Source organism: Centropristis striata, chromosome 6 (genome assembly GCF_030273125.1).
Source record: "Centropristis striata isolate RG_2023a ecotype Rhode Island chromosome 6, C.striata_1.0, whole genome shotgun sequence".
Taxonomy (NCBI): Eukaryota; Metazoa; Chordata; class Actinopteri; order Perciformes; family Serranidae; genus Centropristis; species Centropristis striata.
In genome coordinates, this window is record NC_081522.1 from 33,736,852 (window position 1) to 33,753,291 (window position 16,440).

The following is a 16,440-nucleotide window of genomic DNA, read 5'->3' on the forward strand; positions in this document are numbered from 1 at the left end:
TGTAATTACTAATTTACTCCATGAAAATAATGATTATTTCCTCAAACACTTTACTCAAATTACAGATTTTTTTTACTGAGTTCAACCTATGGAGGCCTGCATGTGTCATTAAGGGAAAAGCAAAATGTTTATCAGTATATAAAGTATATATAAAATGTATATATATATATATATATATATATATATATATATATATATATATATATATATATATATATATATATATATATATACATATATATATATATATATAAAAGTTTCTGCAAATGTTTTCCGAGGAAGCAAATAGATTCAACAGGTTCACAAGACCTTAAGCATATAAAAACGAATGTTAAAGAACACTTTCTAAATATGAACAAGGTCTCCTTTCCTACCTAATTTCATCTCTCAAATGACTAATTTTGTGCTGTCTAACACTTCAAGCCATGTAATTACTAATTAATACCATGAAAATCATCATTAATTTCCTCAAACACTTTAGGCAAATTATTGTTTTTTTAACTGAGTTAAACCTATGGAGGCCTGCATGTTTCATAGAGGGAAAAGCAAAATGTTTATCAGTATATATAATATAATATAATATATATATATATATATATATATATATATATATATATATATAGTATAAAGCATAAATACATCAAATCAACAAAATGCCCTCGAAATAATGTTAAAAAAGGGCAAATTTCCCCAAACAATTAATGCAGTTTTTGCTCAATAGTGTTGCTATTAAGTAATATTTTGATGTTTTTTTTTGCAGCACATGGGTGATGCAGTTATTCAACGCTTGTGCAGAGCAACAGTTGTTGGTGTGAGCAATACTCAAACTAATGCAAGAAAGAAAAACACAAGCAGCTCACAAACTGGGATGAAAACCAATTAAAAGTTTCTGCAAATGGATTCAACAGGTTGTTTGACATCAAGGATAAACTGAATGTAACAGAACAGTTCATAAAACTGCACGCGGCCTCCTACCTTTCATTAGTTTGATTGAATTTACTAACTCCATCTCTCAAGCTAAATAAATTCGTGCCCTCAAATAGTTTTGTCCTCAACCTGCTAATTCAAGCGGTGCAATTACTAATTTACTCCATAAAAATAATCATTCACTCCCTGAAACACTTATTAACACTGATTAGAGTCTATGGAGGCCTGCAGGTGCCATTGGGGGGGAAAGCAAATTGTTTATGCTCCTGATTTAATGTGAATAAAGACGGTGAGCTGCAGCTGAAAGCTCTGCAAAAAGCTCATAAGTGGACCATGAATGAAGGTTTTTTGGCCAACTGACTGGAGTGAAAACACTCTAAACTTCAGTTCCTGCTGCTAATTTTTTATTCAGCTTTTAAAAAGTTACACCTGACACCTGCTGAGCTCCAAACTAATTATTTGTTTCCCCTAAAAAATATTTCTCTGCATGGTTATATGTGTTTAATTCCCTCAGAATTTAAATTGTGCTTGCTTTGTTTCCAGAGCGACGTCCTCAAATGAATGACATCACGCCCTCATTTGTTCGCTCATGATACGAACCCGTTTTCACTTCACTACCTGCAGATAAACCTGATGATCTGGACATAATTCGACCTAAATGATGGTCTGAAGTCAGCAGGAATAATTCCATACGTTTTCATTAAAACAAACAGATGGTCGGCTGCTCGGTTCATTTCCTGGAATCAATCTAGTGACTCGTGTTTGAGGCTGATAATTTCGTCTCCTCTGTGAGATATTTTGGCTCGTAACCAGCCGTCATTTAGAGTTTTTACTCTCCAGCTGACTGATGGGAAAGTCAAAGTGGAGGAAATGTTTGGCTGCAGTTTTCACTTTGCTGTTTTTCTATCGCTGCTAATAAAGCATCAACACGTCTGGATTTTTCATATTAATAGCCCCGAACTGGAAAGGGAGCAATTTGAGCCACTGGAAAACTTTTAATGTGAAACATCTGCAGGATGCGAGAAGTTTCTTTGATGGCAGATTAAAACCTGTTTCAGTTAGAGAGCAGAAAGTTCTTTTTAGAAGAAAATGACATTAAATGTACGTTATACTTAATTTATCGAGACAACAGGTAAACATGGACTCCACACAGAGGGAATAAGAAATAAAGGCCTGGCCTCAAAGTCTGTTTCTGTCTGCAGCTCAGGTGAATTAAACAATTTATGTGAACTAAAAAAACAATAAAAAGATGCACTGGAAAAAAAATTCTGATGCATAAGATTTTAAAACAATAACACTAAAGAAAGAGAATTCTTGTAGCTGCATGGCTAAAATAATATAAAAGTGAAAATATAAAGAGAAATTAATTTTAATTTTTGTCTTCATATTTCCATATTCATTAACTCAATTTATTTCCACACATTTGTTATATATGCATTTCTCTTTATATTTACACATTTATTTTCTTACTTTTTTTTTTTAAAGCTAATTTTTTATGGCCTAGGACTCCATATGACTTCTCTTGAAAAATAAATAAATATGAAAATATAAAGAGAAATAAATAAAATGAAAGATTAATAAATGTACATGTGAATATATATAATATAAAATGATAATTATAAACACTTTAATTTATAAGTAATATAAACTACTTTACGTGAATAAATAAATAGAAAATAAAAATCGACATATTTTTTGTATTTTTTTTGCATTACATTTATTATTTATTAATTTCTCTTTATTTATTTTTAAATAAATAAATAAATAATCTTTGTTTAAATTTATTTTCACATATTTTCTAGATATTAATTTATCTTTATTTTCTTTGGCACTCCTAGGACTCCATACAGCTCCTCTTGTCCTGTTCCCCATGAGATCGTTGTGACTGTTTAACTGTTGGAGCTCCATCATGTGAGCAGCTTGACGATCATTAACTCCTAATAATCTTTAAGTCTTTAAACTGGATCAACAGCTGAGCAGAGAAGCTCCACAACTCTCTCTCTCCTCATCTCGGCTTGACGGATGACCCTGAACGCATCATTAGGCTCCGTGCTGCGTTTATGAGCCAGTGCGAGACTATTGATTCTCCGTGTTGTTGTCTTTGTCTGCAGCGCTGCGGAGGCTCTCAGCATCACGGCGAGTCTTTACCGGCAGAAGGAGGCACTTAGAGACCTGATCCACGGTCGCACTCTGAACCTGAACCACTTTAAACTCACAAAAATAACATCACATAGGCTAGCATTTGAGCTTCAGCTGGATTACCATAAAATATAAATAATGTACATTTACTACTCTGCATAAGTACCATTCTGAGGTTCTTGTACATTTCCATTTTCTGTTATTTTTCACTACATTCATTTGACAACTTTAATTACTTTGCAGATTCACATTAATTATACAAAACATATAATCAACAGACAAAATTATGATGAAATATTTAAGCTGAAGATAAGACTTTATTGATGCCTGAGGGGGAATTCACAAACTCCTCAGCAGAATTAATTAAAATGAGCTACACCTTCACCAGCTGCAGCATTAGAGTGATGAACACAATAATGCATCAATATCTATAATCCAGTGATGTATAACGTATATATGATTCTGCATTATAAGGACGTTTACCGACTGTTCTGTCCTGTAAGTAGTTTTGATGGTAATATCCTTGTACTCTGACTACAGTAAAGTTTTGATTGCATTGTAGTATTACTTCTTTTACTCAAGTAAAAAATCTGAGTACTTCTTCAAACACAGCTCAAATTAAAGGCAAGATGCACCATCTTATGTAGTTACCTAACTTAAAGGTGCAGTACCAGCCTGTTCTCACTCTAAACTTGTTAGTTTTGATGCTCACCACATCACTTTGACATTAATTCAGTTTACAGGTGGGGCCAGGTGTGGAGCTGGTGGGTGGCTCCTGGGGCTCCAGCCCACGAATGTTTTGCCAAAAGCCCAAAATCTAAATTTTTTTTATCCTCGCAACACTAAAACCTGCCAAAAAGATTGAAAAGTATGTCTTCCTGAAAAACGAATTGCCAAACACACATGAAACTGTAAAATCAGGGATTTTCAGTCCTTCAGCACATCGTGTGTGTCTTCTGCCAGAAAACATAACAAAATAGAAGATTAAAATTGTGATATTTCATCCAAATAACTTTCTCATTTAAAATGTCACCATAAAAATACACCATTGGTACAACAGAATGATTTATTTTCCCTTGACAAATATTGTGTTTTTCCCAAAGGATATACAGAATTTTAGCCGTTCTATTATTTCAAATGGCTTGAGAAATACTAAACATAACTGCCATGAATAGGAAAAGCTCAGAACGGCTTGGATGCTGCACCTAAACCTTATAATGTAGCTGAAATGAGACGTAGTCACATCATTGTGGACGTTGTGAGCAACAGGCGGAGAGCTGCTCCAGCTCAGTCGGGAAGCATTAAAGTGTCGTTTGTATTCTCTCTTGTCGCCACAGTTGATGCTGATAAAACTTGTTTTGGGGTGAAAACCAACCGTCTGGCTGCAGCAGCAAGAAACATCGACTCGCAGCACCCAGTTAATGGACACACACACACACACACACGCACACACACACACACACACACACACACACAAACACACCATGCAGAGTGCGACCAGGCAGCACAAACCTCTGTTTCCTCTCCTCGTCCTGCAGCATCTGTCACAACACACCTGTGCAAGAACACTGCCGCTACCGCCGCTCAGAGACCACACACACGTCTCCATCGCAACCGCCGCACGTAAAGTCAAGGCCCGGGTTAATGGCCCCGTGACTGAGTGTCAAACTGACAGCGGGGAATCCTCAGTGGGGCCTCGGCTCAGCCACCAGGAACAGAGAGGAAGGAAAACATTGCGACAGATGGCGAGTTTCCCTTCTCCCCACCCGCCCCCTGAGAGCCAAAACAACCACAACAACGGTGGTGGTGATTCCATCGTCACATCAAGGAATCATTATGAAAATGTATGACAGACAGTGAAGCATAAACCCATTTGTGGGCCTGAGAGAAAAAACAAGCATTTTAGTGATTTATGTGGCTTCTCCCACACAAGCTGTCGGCACGAAACCAAACGGCACGAACGGTGTGAAGGTCAGAGGAGGCTGACGGAGAGAGGCGGGGAGAAAGGTGAGGAAGTGCTGCAGGGCCGACTCGTGGACAACCACTCAGTGTTATAAAGTCACATTTAAGGATGTCACTGCCAGGCTGTTTTTGGCTCTAATCCGAGCCTTTAATATGTCTTGAGGAGATATTTATGAGAGAATTTTCTCGCTAACAACTGGATTTAATGTAATCACTTCGGTGATGTTTCATGAATTGCCATCATCAGACCAAACTTTTAATATGACCAATACTTTGGTTTATGGCCAAATACCTGGTAAGCTGATGAAATTTCCATTAGCCCAAGGTGTACTTTATTGAACTATTGTCATGTTTCCAGCCTCTCCTGTCCTCTCCTCTCTGCTCTGTATAAACAGATTTTCAGTGAATATTTGTCACGTTGGCGTTTGTCTCAGCAGAATCAATCATGTCTTCACAGTGTCGCTGAGGAGCAGAATTTAATGTTTTTATCAAGATCTGTGTATTCCAAATGGTTTGTTTTTGGTGACTTTTTAAATGAGATATGTAGAATAAAGTGATTTTGACAGTAACGTCAGAATTTAAGGCAATGTCTTGTAACTTATGATCCATTGAAGGATTGTTGGAAAGTTCAGTTTTTACAGCATTTTTCAATGATAAATGGTGTTTTTTGGGCGATTTCTAAAAGGAAAAATACTTTTCTACAATGATACATACAACAGCTAGAATATTTCCATCAGATACAATGATGCAGACAAGAAAAAGTCTTAGAATAACCAAACTTTAAATCTCCTTAATGTAGAAGTTTAAGTTGGAAATGAAGGTTTGGGAGGTTAATGGAGGCTGACTCCTGTGACTGGACAGCTCTCTTGTCTCTGTGACCTGGACGCCACCTTTCTGCCTGATCAAAGCCGAGCTGGTTTAAAGCTCAGAGCTGTGAACGTCTGATCTGAGGGCAGCTGAGGCCCGAGGAAAACTAGAGCAGCAGATCTTTAAATGTCAGCAGCAGCAGGACAGAAGACACCAGGTGGACGAACCAGACAACCATGAAACACAAAAATATTAACCCCTTAGAGATGTGCCCCCCTTTTTACAGGTGTAGTGGTGGAGGACAGGGGGTCTTTAGGGGGAGATAGTAGGTCAACAGTAGATAGAATACATAGAAGTGTTCATCATCTGAAAGCTGGATTATATCATTTTAGATGCAGGGCAACACTGTGTGTCAAGTGGTTGTAGTCATCAATTAGAAGCAATTGGTTAATGAATTAAAATATTGACAGTGTATATGGGCTGGGATTATTATAATTGGAATATATTTAGGTCATTACCATGTTTAATTATGTCTCAGAAGTTGCAGCAATTTTTGGGTTGATATCATTTAGATTTCTACCTTTTTTTAAATATCAAGGATTGGTTAAAATGGTCAAAAATCCCTCCAAAATACCACATGAATACACCAAGACTTTGAGGAACAATAAAAAAAGCAATAAGTGCATTTTTAGGGGATTGGATGGTGATACATCTGTTCTGAAAACTGCAGAAACTGCCCCCTTATTGTCAATATACCAAGAAAAGCCTCTGAATCCTCTGAATGCTCTCGGTCTCTAGTTTGTGGTTGTAAAGTTTCATGAGGCTGTGATTATCCTTTAGGTCACAGCAGCTTATTTTATACTGTAAGGTCCAGTAGAAATGCTCTCACGCCAAAGAAATGGCTACTGTGGGGACAAACATCACCACACATGAATAAAACTGGGCTCGTTGAATCCACAAGAGTCTCAGCTTGCCATTGATACCCAATTTATGCAATGCACAAAGTGTTTGGGTACCTCAGTATGCAGGGCTATCAGTTGGAAAAAATACACATTTGTACTGAATGTGACTAGCATAAAGTGGGCATGTCTCTAAAGATGAGACTTGTGGGTACCCATAGAACCTTTTTTCATTCAGATATCTTGATAGTCAGAGGTCAAGGGACCCCTTTAAAAACTGCTGTGCCAGTTTTTCTCTGGGTAACAGTTAACATAACTTTGAACAGTTATTTAGTCTGCTTCCCAATATGGTTACCAATAGATTCCTTAGGTCTTCTAGTTTTACATGATGTCAGTATCATTATAACCAAGCCGGCTAACGTCCAGTTTCAAGAAATGCTCTCGTGCCAAAGAAATTGTGGGGACAAATATCATCCCATATGAAAATAAAACTAGGCTCATTGAATTCACAAGAGTCTCAGTTTTCCAGTTATACCCAATTTATGCAATGCACAAACTGTTTGGGTATCCCAGTTTGCAGAAATATTCACATCCAGCTGTTGAAAACACACATTGGTATTGCACCAGAGAACCTGCATGGGCATGTCTCTAAAGAGGAGACTTGTTGGTACCCATTGAACCCGTTTTCATTCAAATATCTTCAGGATCCCTTTGAAAACGGCCATGTTTGCCAAGTTTTGGGTAATATTTAGCATAACATGGTCGGTACCAATATATTCCTCAAGTCTTTGAGTTACATATGCCATTATCTTTATAACCAAGACGGCTAAGGTCCAGTTTCAAGAAATGCTCTCACGCCAAAGAAATGGCTACTGTGGGGTCAAAGACTATCACACATGAATAAAATTGGGCTCATTGAATCCACAAGAGTCTCAGCTTTCTAGTCATACCCAATTTATGCAATGCACAAACTGTTTGAGTACCCCAGCATGCAGAAATATTCACATACTTGTTGGTACCCATTAAACCCCTTGAAATATCTTCAGGATCCTTTTGAAAACTTGTTAAATATGTCAGTTTTTCTCTGGGTAACATTTAGCATAACATGGTTGGCACCAATACATTCCTCAGGTCTTCTAGTTTCATTTAAAGCCAGTATCTTTATAACCTAGCCCGCTACAGATTCTGAAAATAAAAGTCAGCAAGGCCTGCTGGCGGGCTGTTGGAGCGCTAAGAGGTTTTAAGTATAATTACCTCATTTTACATCAGTTTGGAAGATATCAATCTGCAGCCCAGATTCTCCTTCCACTCATCTCATTTTCAGCTGCGATCGAGTTTGATGGATTCTATTAGCGCCGATTCTCTGCTTCATCCCCGTCACGTTCTTATTCCCTTTTCTCTCAAACAAAAGTACATACTGTACCTCAAGTGGAAATAAATTTGGGGGTAATTTCCACACTCTGTGCTGGCATCTACAAAATCCAACTTACAGAACGTGCTGTGCTCCAGTGAAACCTCCAGCACAGGCAGATCCAATTATTCCAGGCAGTTATCCTGCAGTTTTAATGTCACTCGTCTGTTGTTTGTTTGAGGGAAGTCAAAGTGTCTTAAAGTGTAAAAAGCGTGTTCCATCAAGTTATGTAGAAAAAATAAATGACATTTATGGAAAAACAAAGCTCCACATTAATCATACAACGCTATAATCAAAAGTTTTTCAATGATATTTAGAAAATCACTTAGTGCGGATTGATTTTTTTTTCTTTTGTCGCACAATAATTACAGGATCCCGCACTGGCTTCCCACTCACACAAAGTTTCAACTATTAGGAACATCAGGATTCACCTCTCTCTCTCTTTCTCTCTCTCTCTCTGTCTCTCTGTGTGACCTTTCCCCTCAGACACAATAAAAACACACACAACACCACTTAAACGACAGCTATGGATGGCAGGCAATAACACTGTGGTTGGTATCGACTTTCTCTCCACAAGTGTGAGGCTCATGAGAAAGATAAGCAGCAGAGCAAAGCTAATCGTGGCACACACACACACACACACACACACACACACACACACACACACACACACACACAGGTTTTCTTTTTAAAAGAGAAGCAGAAAAATGGTTGAGGCCTCAACTGCAGGTTTTTATATTGTTCATCACCCAAAAGCAACAACAACAAAGAAACCCTCTCTGTGAGCTCAATGAAGCATCAGACGTCCAGGCCGTCTTGTTTGGGTTTCTTTCTTTACGAGACTGGTAAAGTTTTACAGGCCATACAATACAGCAGCTTTTCACAAACTTTTTTGTTACTTTGTTTGCTTTTTTCTTAAGGAATCTCTAAAACAGATGAAAACTTATACTAGGTTAAAAGTTCAGACTGGTCTCCCCTCAAAAACGACAATATAGGGCGTTTGTTCAGGCACCAAAATATGACTCATATTTACGTTTTAGATTGTCCTCTGCCACCATTCAGCTGATGAAGTAGTAGAGATTGACGGTGATGTGGAGTTTAAATGATGGATTTCAACCGGCGAACTTTCACCCAGGGGGCAGACTTCATGTCCCATATGAACACAAAAGGAAAATGACTTTTTAGCGTAACTTCTGTGGCTCAGGTCACTTTCGTAACTACTTAACTTCCAGCATTTACATACATTTATTTACTGTTTAAACTGTCTTTTTTAAAGTGATACACGTTAGAAACATTTGAGAGCAAAAATGTTGAAGTCTCCCAGTAATCAGAGTACTGTGGTGAATGTAAATGTGTACCAGATTGCTGACTCAAAACCTTTAGAGACTTAATGCACCTTCTCTTTAAACCCCTTTGCACTCAGTCCTCTGTACTGATCTTTTATCAGTACTCTTTAGCGTACTTGGTGTAAATCATAATTATTTCCCAGCAAAAAGCCAATATTTTCCAAATGTTCAACAATTTTAAGCAATAAACATGTAGAAAGAAGATATTTGAATGTGCTCTCTGCAGCATATCATCCACTGTCAAATTTTACACGAGCACCTCATGGTGCCATGAGAGGGAAAGTCACCCGAGCCATCCAATATTTGATGAGACACTATTCTTTTCTTCTTCATTTATTTCAACTAATTGGCTGAGGTGTTTTACGTAGATATCAGTTTAATCTCTGTGCGTCATGTTTAGCCTTGATTAGCACAGAATCTGGAAGCAGGAGGAACTTTTACAACAAGATCTCCAACATAAATGACAGAATAAGAAAAGTAAGAAAAAGCTGCAGTTTCTGTGGATATAGGCTACAAAACCACTGACCTAGGTTGACGGCAAGAAAATGTCCTCTTAAGACGGTATAAAAGACAGTTTAAACAGTAAATTAATGTATGTAAATGCTGGAAGTGAAGTAGTTACAAAGGTGACCTGAGCCAAAGAAGTTACGCTAAAAAGTAATTTACTTTTGTTTTCACATGGGACATGAAGCCTGCCCGCTGGGTGAAAGTTTGCTGATTGTTCAACCCATTCATCCTCCCCTCCCTCTTTCCCTGAGTGTGACATCCATCATTTAAACTCCACAGCACCGTCAATCACTACTACTCCATCAGCAGGATGGTGGCAGAGGACAGTCTATCAGTTTTCATCTGTTTTAGAGATTACTTTAACCCATAAAAACCCATGGTGACACCCTTGTAACAAACACTGTAAATCTGCTATAATCTCCCATATTCAGCTTTATGCTTCACATTAACTCATTAAATCCCTAAGCGACACATACTCAACACCCTGGTGTGGTGGTCATGTGACTGTGACAGGAAGTGACTTCTCCAAAATGTGGGTGTGACTAGAAACAGAAATGTAAAAAAAAGTAGCTAACTTCAAAAAGCTTATTTTTTGTTACTATGCTAAATTCAAACCCATTTAACAATTCTAATCTGTTAATAGGGTGTCCTGTATTGCATTTAAACCTTTTAGGGTTTGTTATTTGCTTTTATTTATTATTATTTTGTTACTTAAAAACAAATCTGAAAAATAGTTTGTTGTTAAACAGCACTATTAATGTCACAATTTTTTAATATATGTTGTGGAGATGCAGAGAAAAAGGCAAATTTGCATTTCTGTAAGCAGAAAATGTTTCAATTTATTCATATTAAAATAAGAAATATCATAAAAATAAATACCATAAAGGCCCAATGTGACATATACGTCACATCACAGATCTTTGACATCATAAATGTGTTCTATGTGGTCCACTTGGTCTGTGGTATATCCCCCATCATTTTCTTTCAAGGATAAATGGGTCTGGGTTCTTATGGGTTAAAGAGAAGGTGCATTAAGTCTCCAAAGGTTTTGAGTCAGCAATCTGGAACACATTTACATTCACCACAGTACTCTGATTACTGGGAGACACAACATTTTTTTATCTGAAATTTTTCCAACGTATATCAGTTTAAATTGCATGTCAAGAGCAGAGTCCAGTACATGTTTAAACTATCTTAGCACAAAGACTTGAAAGAAAGACCAAAGCAATGCATTGGTGTCATGATATCTTGTCTGAAAGTTGACTTGACAACTCTCCAGAGTTAGGCTCAATTTTAGCAGGATTTTCAAAGGAGTCCCTTTAACTCTGAGCTCAAGATATCTGAATGAAAATGGGTTCTACAGGGTTCTTCTTCCACAAGTCTCCCCTTCACAGACATACCCACTTTATTAAATCCCATAAATTTTGAGGCAAAAACCATGCAGTTATTTCCATGCTGTAAATTAATTCCTAATTGCACATATTGGTTATGACTGATGATGTTAATTCCTGTAGCAGCTTTCATTTTAGTGAGAGCAATTTTTTAAAACTTGACCTCGTTGTATAAAATGAGCTGCTGTGACCTCTAGGATGATCACAGCCTTTTGAAACTTTACAACCACAAACTAGAGACCTCGAGCGTTCAGAAGATGTGCAGCTTTCCTAGGTTTATTAACAATAAGGGGGTTTCTCAGCAGTTAACAGCACAGAAGTGCCCGCTATCCAATTGCAAAGAAATTCTTGCAGAAATCTCGAAAGTCTTGTGTGGTATTTTGCAGGTTCTTTTCTTCCTTTTAATCATTTTTTTGTGTTGTAAGGATGCCTAAATTTAACACCAAGTCTGTGCAACAAATGGTGTCAACCCGATAATTGCTGAAAAAAAACGTATGAGACATACGTGAGCAGGGGAAAGGCCTTCATACAGTCATGGAAAAAATTATTAGACCATTGTTTTTTTCAATTTCTTGTTAATTTTAATGCGTGGTACAACTAAAGGTACATTTGTTTGGACAAATATAATGATAACATCAAAAATAGCTGATAAGAGTTTAACTTAAGAGGTGATATCGAGACATTTTCCATGGTTTTCTTGATAATGATTTTTGTTTATTTTTAAGTCATAATGTGTCTCCTTAATTATTTTGTCATTTCTTGTTTTGTGTCTGTTTAGGTCATTTTGTGTCTTTTTTGGTCATTTTTCTGGTAGTTTTGTGTTTCCTTATAGTCATTTTATGTCTTTTTTTGCTCAATGTAGTTTGTAGCGCCTTTTTGTTTTTATCATTTTGTGTTTTTCTGGTAATTTTGGCTCTCTGTTTTGTGTCCTTTTTTAAGTCACAATGCGTCTCCTTGTAGTTTTTTTTAGGGTCTTTTTTGAGTAATTTGTCTTTTGTCACTTGTCATTTTGCGTCTTCTTTTGGTAATTTTGTGTTGCTCTGTAGTTATGTAGTTATGTGTGCTTTTGTTGGACATTTGGGGTCTCTGTGAGGTCATTTGTGTAATTTTGCTCATTTTTTGGGTAGTTTTGTTTGTACCAGGCATTAAAATGAACAAGAAATTGAAGAAAACAAGGGTGGTCTAATATTTTTTTCTATGACTGTATAGTCTAATCATAATGATCTAAGTTCTCATACATAGACATATAGTGTTCATAATTATTTTAAGTAATTTGTATTCCTCATTTAGAAACACTTGACACACAGCAACCCTTATGTAAATTAACCCCCTAAATCTTTGCATTTCATCTTATGTTTCTGTAGAATATGAGGAGATATTATATAACCCTGCATGTACCAGAGAGAAATTGAAGTGTATTTTATGAGATTTTATTCTCCGGGATAAATCCTGGCAGTGTGAATCGCTTGTAGATGCTGATAATAACACTAATAATAGCACCGTTAGCATATTAATATGATAAAGTAGCTCATCAGTCGAGGTCAGAGGAGCTGGATTCCCGGGAGGAGCTGATGTGGGTGGAAGCTGCATGTTAATCTTCTCTGGGATCCTCTGGCAGGATGAGCCTGGTTCATTATGTATGGAGGCAGCGTGACTCTCCCAGCGGCCCTGACTCCTCTCCGTCTACCTGCCTGTGCATGTGAACGCCTCCCCGGGCGGCCGGTGCTGCGTTCAGGAACCTAGACCTTTTGATGTGCTTATTAGTGATACTCTGGCTTCTCTATCCGCCGGCCTCAGCTGTGGTCGACACACAGCCGGCACACAGCCAACCACCGCCGCTGCTGCTGCTGCTGCTACTGTAAATGTCAGCGCTCCTGATTCACAACCCGAGCTAAAAGATCAGCTCATCACCCCCGTCCACCACTTTGTAATGGAGTCTAATTATAATAGGGCCTATTTCAGAGCAGGTCTGGCTTTCCTTTCAGATCAGGTCTCTTATTTTTCCCGTTATTTAAAAGTATAATACGTAAAATTTCCACATTAAAATTGATTTAAAGACCCAGATTTTTTTAAGTTGTGTACTTACAATTATATCTAATGTGTTCTACATACAATGCCCATTAATGATGTCATATCCCCTTATCTGCCAGAAGTTGCCACAGTTTTAAGCCACATTTTTATGATACACTATATTGATCTTGGTCTTTTATAAATGTTTGTGTCAGCTCAGCTCTAGTCTTCTGCAGGCGTCGAAGCAACACTGATTTTTATGCGAGGTTACTTTATTTCGTTTTTTAAAAAAGGTTTAAACCACAGTTCATTTGTTTCAGAGAGGAGGAGACCTCTGCGGATATTTCCTCCTGGTAAAAGCCTCCTGACTGTCTGGATGTAAAGATAGCACCTAGCTCATTGTTCGATTTGCCAAAGAGCATTAAAAAACACAGATTTTTAACATGAATCTGCTTTATTCTGTATTTTTATTAGTTTAAATCAACAAGTCGATTGTTTCGGAGAGGAGGAGACCTCTGCAGATAATTCAGCTCCTGGTAAAAGCCTTCTGACTGTCTAGATCAGGGGTGGGCAACCTGCGGCTCCACAGCCACATGTGGCTCTTCAGGCCGTCTGCAGTGGCTCCCTGTGGCTGTGACCAAAACATTATAGGAAATGAAACAGTTATTTGTTTACTTTTATTTATTTAACATTGGTGTGTAGACCCAAAGCAATTTATGTGCTTTGATTGTAAGAATGTGCAGCTTATATACAGCAGCTGCACTTAAATGTGCATCATAGCTTATGAAAGTCTACGGCACAGCACCTTAACCTCTAAACCAGGGGTCTCACACTCAAATTACCTGGGGGCCGCTGGAGGCAGAATCAAAATGACCAAAAAAAAGACACAAAATTACAAAAAAAAGACACAAAATGACAGAAAAAAACCCTAAATAACTTAAAAAAGACACAAAATGACCAAAAAAAGACACAAAATTACCCAAAAAAGGACAAAAATGACAGAAAAAAATAAAATTACTTAAAAAAAGACACAAAATGACAGAAAAAAATAAAATTACTTAAAAAAGACACAAAATGACCAAACACTAGATTACTTTAAAAAAGACACAAAATGACAAAAAAGACACAAATGACCCAAAAATACACAAAATTACTAAAAAAAGACAAAATGACCAAAAAATACACACAATGACCCAAAAAAGACACAAAATGATTAGGAAAATACACAAAATTATCAAAAAATACACACAATGACCAAAAAAAGACACAAAATTATTTAAAAAAAGACACAAAATTACAAAAAAAAGGACACAAAATTACATTACATAACATTTCCACTTCTTCCAGTAACAACAACACTAAACAGTCCGGTAGCAGCTGCCTTTCTTTTTGTTAACGTCGTCATAGAAACAAGTGAAACAAAGCTCCAGTCGGAGCAATAAAGGGACCTTCCACACACAACACGGTAAAGTGCCATTCACATAAAACTCACATTAAACTTTCATATCAAGGTGGGGGCCACAAAATATCGCCACAAAGGCCGCAATTGGCCCACGGGCCGAGTTTGAGACCCATGCTCTAAACCTTTTGCCAACTTCAAGTCTAGTTTTAAGTTTCTCTCGCTTGGCTAGCTTTAGATACCAAATCTCCTGAGATATTTGTCAAGTGTCAAGCCTCTTATTTGCACTTGGGTTCTCACTGCTTTTTTGACAAAATATTTTTGATAAATGCTCATTATGACCTGTTAGTAAAGCTGGTAGACTAGTATAGACTTACTAGCTCGTTATTGTAAGGCTTGAAATAAGGTTTGTGGCTCCGTTACGACATTTTTTCCATTTTTTCAGCCAACAGTGGCTCTTTTGCCCATAAAGGTTGCCGACCCCTGGTCTAGATGTAAAGTTATCAGAGAAACAAGCTGAGTGAATGTTAGCACATAGCTCTTTGTCGGAAAGCACTGGAAAACACTGATTTTTTAACATGAAATGGCTTTATTCAGTATTTTCATTGGTTTAAATCAGCAGATTAATTTGTTTGGGAGAAGAAGAGATATCTGCAGACCAGATCGACGCCTCCTGAACATCTAGAAGTTCAGTTATGCAGCAGCTTGCTCCAGCCACTTGACTAACTTTTAACATGAAACTGCCTTATTGAGTATTTTTATGGGTTTAAATCACCAGGTTCATTCATTTTGGAGAGGAGGAGACGTCTGTGGATAATTCAGCTGCAGGTAAAAGCCTTCTGCATGTCTTGATGTAAAATTATCAGAGAAATGAATGAATGTTAGCACCTAGCTCATTATTCAACCTGCCAAACAGCATTGGAAAAACACACATTTTTAACATGAAACTGCTTTATTCAGCATTTCTATTGGTTTCAATCAGCGAGTTAATTTGTTTTTGAGAAAAGGAGATCTCTGCAGATAATTCAGCTGCAGGAAAACACCTCATTCACCTTGTTAGCATTTGAGATTGAACTGTGAAGATAAAAAGAAGGGAAAAAAAAAAGCATTCAGTGTGTTGACGATGTTTGTCGATTTAAATCCACCACAGCTTCATTCAGCTGTGAGCTGATAATTTCAGACCACACAGTGAGTATTTGACGGAACAGTTGGAACACTGAATTTCTCGCTCCACAAATAGACATTCGGTTTGATAAATAATGCGGTGAGACTCTGACAAAGCGACAGACGAGAGCATGATGAGTTAATTATACCGCGCAGGATGACAGAAACCCTCTGCTGTCATATTCATCAGCGGAGGCCTCGCGGTTAACACAAGTACAACCGCCTGAATACTGAAGAACAAATGAAGATCTGCAGCTGGGATCAATACGTGCTCTGTTTCACAGCAGTGTTTTAATAAGACTTTTTAATGGAGACCGATATTAAGTCACTCCCACGACATGACGGAGAGGAGGAGAGGAGGTTTACAGCAGTAATGGGGACAGTTACATGTTACCAGCCTCCAAAACCAACATGGAGATCACAGCAGATGCAACACTTCATCATTAGGTAGATAATTGCCTGCAGCCCCTGTCTGAGA

The 16,440-nt window shown here is 37.6% G+C and overlaps 1 protein-coding gene across 2 annotated transcripts in view; it reads right to left on the bottom strand.

The window, feature by feature from the left end:
* The window catches only part of grm8b (glutamate receptor, metabotropic 8b), a 174,997-nt gene that overhangs the window by 6,614 nt on the left and 151,943 nt on the right, over positions 1-16,440 (bottom strand). The window lies entirely within an intron of this gene.